The 7,606-nt window shown below is 45.7% G+C and overlaps 1 long non-coding RNA gene across 1 annotated transcript; it reads left to right on the top strand.

The window, feature by feature from the left end:
• Positions 1–220: 220 nt before the first annotated feature.
• Positions 221–3,064, top strand: LOC125500224. Its single transcript, XR_007277465.1, has 3 exons — positions 221–1,571; positions 2,066–2,475; positions 2,550–3,064. It is a non-coding gene; the product is annotated as an uncharacterized LOC125500224 (long non-coding RNA).
• The last annotated feature ends 4,542 nt before the right edge of the window (positions 3,065–7,606 follow it).

The raw sequence follows: 7,606 nt of genomic DNA, 5'->3' as shown, positions 1-7,606 counted from the left end.
ACGGTGTATACGAGGCGTATAAAAATATACGCCTTGTTCGAGTCATACCCGGTGCAGCGAAACTCACCACAATGGTGTTGCAACAAACCCCCGCCGAAACTAATTTATGGTCACACGTTTCACCTCTACGTCCCTATGTCTTATACGCTTCAATTTGTTCTACAAGCGCAGGTGAAAAATTATTTGAAAATATAATTTGTAAAGAAAAAAACGGAAAAAAAAAGAAAGAAAAAATGAAAAACGGAAGATTCATATTTTTAAGTTGGGGAGGTACAGCGAAAGGCTCCGGGGTGGTTCGTCGATGCTACGGTGTGTAACGTACGTACGCCCGTAGAGTTACATAGGTATATTTTATCCAGCTATCTACCTAGGGACACTAAATTGGAAGAAATACCCTGCCGACGTTGGGGGCGCCAGTCACTGCGGGGGCCCTGGGGGGTATTGATTTACAATACGGGCTGACTGCTCAACGATGGCCGGGGCCAGGGCCGGTTGGTTCGACGTGTATATATATATATATATATATAACCGGCTCATTGTCGGTGTGGTGTACTTCCCCGTGTTCCGGAAGGCTCTGTGTGTATATATATATACGCGTATGACGCGAAAGACAGCTACGCGTGTCTCTACTACGTTCCACGTACCCACCTACCCACCTACCCTCCGCGTCGCCTCAGAGTCCCGGGGACCCCGCGGGTGACACTTGGGCGTCGCTACTTAACTCGCTAGTTTCCCCCTTTCCCAGTCAAACTTCTGTACAGTATGTACGTACGTACGTATACATACATATATCGCGCGACGTGCGGTAGTTTCAGGAACCGGAAGTACGTTGCGTCACTATCTTGGCCCACCCACCCTACGAGTCTTCCTAATTCCTTCCCATTCCTAATCCTCTTTCTACTCCCGCGACGTACGCTCTGACTTTTGCAAATGCATCGAATTACCGACGGTTCGTATAGCTCCGCATCACCCCGCACGCACCCCGTGGCGAACGCGTTCGTCCGTTCGACGAATCGGACGTTAATCTGAAAATTCTTACGCAACTACATCGTATACTGCGTATGATCTGCATTATATGTATATTATATACTTGGGAATTTCTCTTTTCTCGTTTTTTTTTTTTCTTTTATTTTTTCGTTTTTTTTCTTTCGGTTCAATCGTCCGAGTACGTGGTTGATAGCTTATCGGATAATGTCGCGTATATGATGCGTACATAGAGGTATTATAAAACTGAGTTTTAGCGACCGTGGAAGTAAATTCAATTGCAACGCGATCGTGATCACGATGAGATCTGTTTACGACGTCGTTCGTCACTCTTTGCGACGCCCTCGATTCCGTTGCTAAAATTGACGATCCGCAGATCGATGGACATCAATTATAATGTTCTGTTATACATCATACTCAAAGGTGTCCGTACCAACGAGTCCAAGAGCATATTATATACCTGTTTCTCCCGAAAGGGAAGAACAAGGGTTCTCACGGAGGTGGTATAGAAAAATCATCGTCGAACGAATCACGCGAAAGGTTAAATTAAAGAGGATCGAAAGAGAACAGCGCTCCGTCGTAGGTAGGTAAGTATATAAAAGCCGCGCGCGACCGTAGCTAACTAATTGGCCAATATCTTCAGATCAAGTGAATTCCAAGGCCGTCTTATATCGTTCCATATTTTTTTTATTTTTTTTTGTTCTCTTTTCTTCTTTTTCTTCACATCCTCCGCAGAAACGTACGTGGGGGGCTGCGGAATAAGGTATATATATATATATGTATGCGTTTTACCGATACGGGTATACGTGTAAGTACGAAGGAATTCTATATAAAAAAAAAAAAAAAAACGCTCCATTTTTTTCCATCGACAGTTCTCAATAGCGATTCGATCACACGATATATACCTGACGTTCGATAATACGCGCGCGGAAAAATTATATACACGCTCTATTTTCGTACAACTGCGAGAGCGATAATGGCAGCTAATTACAGCTCAGCGGCTTATCTGCGGACTCGCACAAATATGACTGCGTTTCAATATAAAAAAAAAAGAAAAGAATTTTTTTTTTCCAATTGACAGACACACGTATACCGACGCTTAAGGCGAGTTCACGTACCGCCCGCGTCCGCGATCACCCCGCAAATTCTTGGAAGCAAACGTTGACGGATATGCGGATATAAAAAAGGACGCGGTCGATCGTCGGTACGTATCTTTATTAGAGACGAGCGTCGCGTGTAACGAGCCATTATTTAATTTAGCCAACGTATAATCTATGTGCGGAAAGACGCGAATAACACGGTATACCGCTTGCAGCGTTTCGAGAAATTTCATTTCATCTTCAGATCGTCCTGCGCCTCGTACATGAATATACGTGTAGGACGACACGTCTGTAGATTCTGTCCACACTTACGAGTGCGGCGGACACGCACGTACGTAGTAGAGATACAGGCGCACACGTGTTGTATAAGAGGAGGCAATTCGAGGGGCAGGTGAGAGTACTTAGAGAGATCTCTCCCCTATATCTTTGCCGACAGGTATATGGTATATTTCGTTTCTCCGTCAGGTTGGCAACATCGCCGAAAATTGAGAGAGAGCCAGTCCGGAGAACCATCTGGTCTCATCCTTGGCGTAGAGCAGCAGCAGCTGCGGCAACGCGATGTGATGATCCTGCGGCCGTACGTCACGATCGGAGGCGAAACAACGTTTGAAAAAAAATCCCGAACAACTCAACTCAACTCGCTCCACGACGCGCAACTGAATTCACGCGTGGGACACGACGCCACGCTTTTCCACCCTCCGCAGTAGCGAACCAATTTCCCTGGAAATATATATCATCGACTCGCCTTTAATTAATTAGAAAAATCGAGGAAATTTGTCGAGAAACTTCCATTTTTTCTATCGAAGAATTTTATTGATGTGGATGTTGTGTACGCCCTGGTTGGCGATTATTACGCGACCGCAGTGATTGTTATAATATAGGATGGCGATAACGATACCGGTCGATTTTTCTATTTATAACAACACAATCGGTACGTACGTTTTAAATACCGAAATAAACTGGTTACCGATGTATGTACACAGAAGTGTAATTTAACGTGGACTAGGGTGTGGTCGCCCGGCGCCTCGATGATATAAAATTCGTGTCTGTGATCCCCAGGAATTTTTTAATTCTCATTCGTTAGACCCGATCTGATCGTAACGCCCATTTCGAAAGCAGAATTACGTCTACGGGATGTGCTTTCTTTCGGCTATCGTCATCGCGCGTCGTCGCCCAATTAGCTCTCCTATGTTTTTACGATAATTCCAACGACTGCAGACGTCACGTTGAATTTTCCAACAATTTAGCGATTTGCGAAAATTTCGCCGTGGACAGAAGCGTGGGAGCAGCCGGATCAGCTGAGATAGTTAAAATAGCAAATTGCCTTGAAGCCAGTTTTTTCTCTCCATTTTTTTTTTTTTATCTTTAGTTTTCGTTTTTTGCACGTGGCGGTCGCCGGTTCGTTCCAGACTCACGATATCAGATATCGCGTATCCGGCTAACGAAAGGCGAATCAAAAACTTAAATCTTCAATTTTCTTTTTCTCCGATATCCGTTTCGACGTACGTACATACGACACGCGTAACGCACGCAGCCTTCCAATTTCTGCGTGCGTACGTACGCGTAACGCGTAACGCGTACGCCTATTCGGTTACGGTCGCGTCAGTTTTACCGCGACCTTGTCAGAGTGTATTACTCTCGCATCTAGAACTATTAAAGTCTTCGGTGCAAAAGTAGCGAGTGCGAAAGAGAGAGAGAGAGAGAGAGAGAGAGCGACATATCGGAGTTAACGCGGATGGAGATATTAGCTCTTGCGAGAGCGAGAAAGCGCGGGGAAGGGAGGCGAATAGAGAGGAAAAGAGCGACCGAGAGGGAATAGAACCGTTGGCACGTGCCTCTGCCTATCCCAGCCTCTTCCGACCCACGGATATACACGTATGCATATACAACGCTACGGACCCGACGACACGACTGTATCGCGCACGTGTATTATAATACACCGGTGCCGACCGACTCGAATTGTCAAAAAGTTTCGTCTAGATTTCCAATCGATCTCTCTTTACCGGGTTGAATGAAATTCCATAAACGAAAGAGAACTCGATTGCGGAGTATATGCGTTGTATTTTCTTCTTCCGTGTATTTTCAACGAAGAATTGCAGCGCTCGTTGATTCGATTATATGTATATTAGACGTGTACCTAGAATCGTTAATTGAGAAGATCTACAACGACCCGCGTAATAATTAAGTTTCTATACTATACGTATATGTTGTCTGCGTTATAAAATTTTCTCGAAATAAGTACGATTCAGCCGATAACCTCGAGTTACGTGAAACGATGGGATTTTATAATGCCAATTATGTGGAAAAACATCGAAATCGATTACAGGTCTAGCGGGAGCGGCAGCAGCAGCAGCATCGTAATCGATTTACTCTACGTGTACTTATATATGTAGTATACGTCTTCCTGTGACTCGGTTACATTTTTCAGTAAGACTCCGTAGGAGGTCGTCGAAGACTCCTGCCGAAGCGGTAGCTTTATTTCACATATATATATGTATATATGTACCTATAATACTACACACCAGTAAATATATATACCTACGTATGTACCTGCGATACCAGGGGACTGACGAGGAATTATAAATGCATTCGATTAAAATATTGATCCAGGCATAAGTCTCCGCGTGAGAAAACACGGCGCGAGAAGGCTGATTTTCTCCCGTACGCGGCATCTATCTACACGTATACATATATATACGAGTAAACGATACAAACTTACGTGGGTCTCTTAGTTTGTTCGGTCGCATCTTCTTATCTTCTATAATCGGTGATCGCGAGCTACTTATGTTCTTCTCTTTTTTTTTTTTTTTTTTGTTTTCGTTCACGTATAACGTATTTTTATTTCTTACACCACCTCCTCGCCGACGCTCCATCCTCACGGAAATTAACGAGCGAGCGTATAATACCTCGCGTCGTACGGAATGGAGATACGAGCGCTTTCTGAAGCGGTGAAACAAAAAGGTACGCAGCACGACGCTCGCGTTCAGCGGCTGATATCGTTACAAATTTGTAACGATGATTCGTCCTACGTCCCAAAGTTCATCTCCCGCTGCAGAGCTGTGTATCGTTACAACGCGATTCGCCGCGGGACGCAGAAACGAGAAAAAAACGTCAAAACTTTACGATCGTAAAAATTCACGTTGAATGCGTACGCCATTATACACAAGCGTGCGTTTTGCGGAATCTTCTCTGCATTACGCGACGAGGGGATCGTATCGGGCGATGATTCGGTGTGTCGATCGGTGGTCGGAGTCGGTCGTTCGAATCGTACGGATTTCGTTACGTTTTACACTTATTCGATATCGGAGTGTAAGTGAGCGAGAGCGCTTACGATCGGCGTGCAGCGGACGCATCTCGAGGACGCGTCAACGCGAGTATAACGCGTCAGAAGAAACGCATGCCTGAAAGACTCGCGCTGGAAGACGGCCAAGGAATTCGTTAAGCAACCGTTCAAAATATTTACTCATTTGTCACGCGGTCTCTCACGCGTGCACTCCGCCCCCCCCCCCTCTCGCCCCCCCCCTCTCGCCCCCCCTGCGCCGCCGGGAACTTCTCTTCCTCGTCATCGTTTCGCTCTCGTATCGGTGAAACAACGAGCGAAAGAAAGAAGGGAGGTGCGCGATGAATACACGATGGGATGCTCGGAGAGTCGTTTCGAGAACACTGCGTGTAATTGTGCCGCTTCGAATCAAGATCGTCATTCACACGGGCGTGCTGAGAGACGGTGTCGAGTAGATTGAAGCGGTTAGAAAAATGTGTTACGTAGAATTTTTTCAGACTCTTTTCGTCGCTGCAGATCGTCGGGATTCTGACGTACGAATCACACGCGCTTGTAGAGAGAGAGAGAAAATAATGAGCGTTAAGCACATTCTCATGGGTGATCAGGTGTGCCTCTCTTCAGAAATCCATCTTATGGTTAGAAAAAAATCGCCTCATCTCGAGTCCTCGCAACGTACGAATCGAGAATGGCGTGTGGATGGAGGCTCGAGGTCGTGCGATAAAGTAAAAATTTCGGCGAGTGGTTTTCGCAGGATATTCGGGGTCTTTTTCTGGGGAAGCGTTTATCGGCCCCCCGGACGGTATGAATCCTGAGTGTGTCGGAGTTTGAACGCCGGCCAACGCAGAGCGAGGCGCAAGGCAAGGCAAACACGATGACGAAGTACACGTCGCGGGTTCTCGTCGTCGTCGACGTCGTCGTCGTCGTCGTGGTCGCGACATGCGTTACAGAGCGGAGATCGCTAATTTTACTCATTCATAACGAATCCGGTACGAAAAGAACAACGGCTACGGAAAAAAGCGAGATGATCCGAGCCTCCGGTCGCGTCGCATCTCGCCCAACGAGAGTAGGATTTTTTAATTCAATTTTTTTTGCGACACGGATATGCGGCGAGGGTTTGGAAAATTTCAAACAGTTCGCCAGTCTTACGATTCCGCATCACCCTGAATTCAACCGACGAGTTTCAGCCCCGTCAGCTTAATCCGTTCGCCGCAACGATTGAAGGGATGTTTAACGACAAAAATAAAAAAAAAAGAAAAAAAAGAAATCTCTGCTCTTCACGTATACCGTATATATACTTTGGATATAAGTAGGTATATTTTTAATTCAAATTCAGTGGTCCCTTCGTCGGATGAGATCCTCTCCCTTAGGTCGGTTATACGTAGAATTCGTACCTATACAATGCGTATACTATACCTATATACGTTCGTATTACCTACTCGCATGCCTCCGTAGCTACGGAGAATTCTGGTCCCATTTTCAACTTTCCACTTCACTCGAGACCACCGCGATCACGTGCGGTGTAACCCTGAATATGATTTTTAGTTAGCAGTAGCCCTTGGCCCGCAGCGTGCATCAGCCTGTAGGTATATCGTAGGTACAGCTTGTAAGTAAGTCGAAGCTACGCGCAGGATATGCGCTTACGCCGCATATAAGGGCACAGATCGGTTCTACATGTATACCTGCGTTCGTATAACACCCGTTTAAGGGATCACCGAAGGAGAAATGGGTATATGGCGGAGTCTAGGCTAGCTACGATCGGGGACAAGCAAGCTGCTTCCAGACGCGTGTCACGAATGCTGTTGCCGCTGCAGCTGTTACCGGCTTGTGTAGCGCGTCGAGCGATCATTGTGTTTTCCTATATACAGAAAAAGAGAGGAGAGGAGAACAGAGAGAGAGAGAGAGAGAGAGAGAAATGAAGAACGAGAGGAGGGGGAAGAAAAAAATAATAATATTGAAAAATGAAAGAGGAAAGAATTGAAATAGGAAAAAACCGTCCCTTCGACTCCCGACAGAAAAATATATGAAGAGGGAGGGCGTATAATGGCTCGAAATGGCCAAATTATAGAGAGGGACATACCTCTACGTTTGTTCACACTGTATATATATAAGTACACATAAATATGTAAAGTAAGTATATACGTTACGCCATTATTCTTATGTGTCTCGTGCCGATATTATAGCCGCGGGGTGTACCGACGATGATTTTTGCCAACTGTTTGGTCTGGTCATACAGTGAGAAACC

This window comes from Athalia rosae, chromosome 3 (genome assembly GCF_917208135.1).
Source record: "Athalia rosae chromosome 3, iyAthRosa1.1, whole genome shotgun sequence".
NCBI classification, from domain to species: Eukaryota; Metazoa; Arthropoda; class Insecta; order Hymenoptera; family Athaliidae; genus Athalia; species Athalia rosae.
The sequence above is the reverse complement of the archived record's forward strand: the minus strand, read 5'-3'. Positions and strand labels throughout refer to the sequence as shown.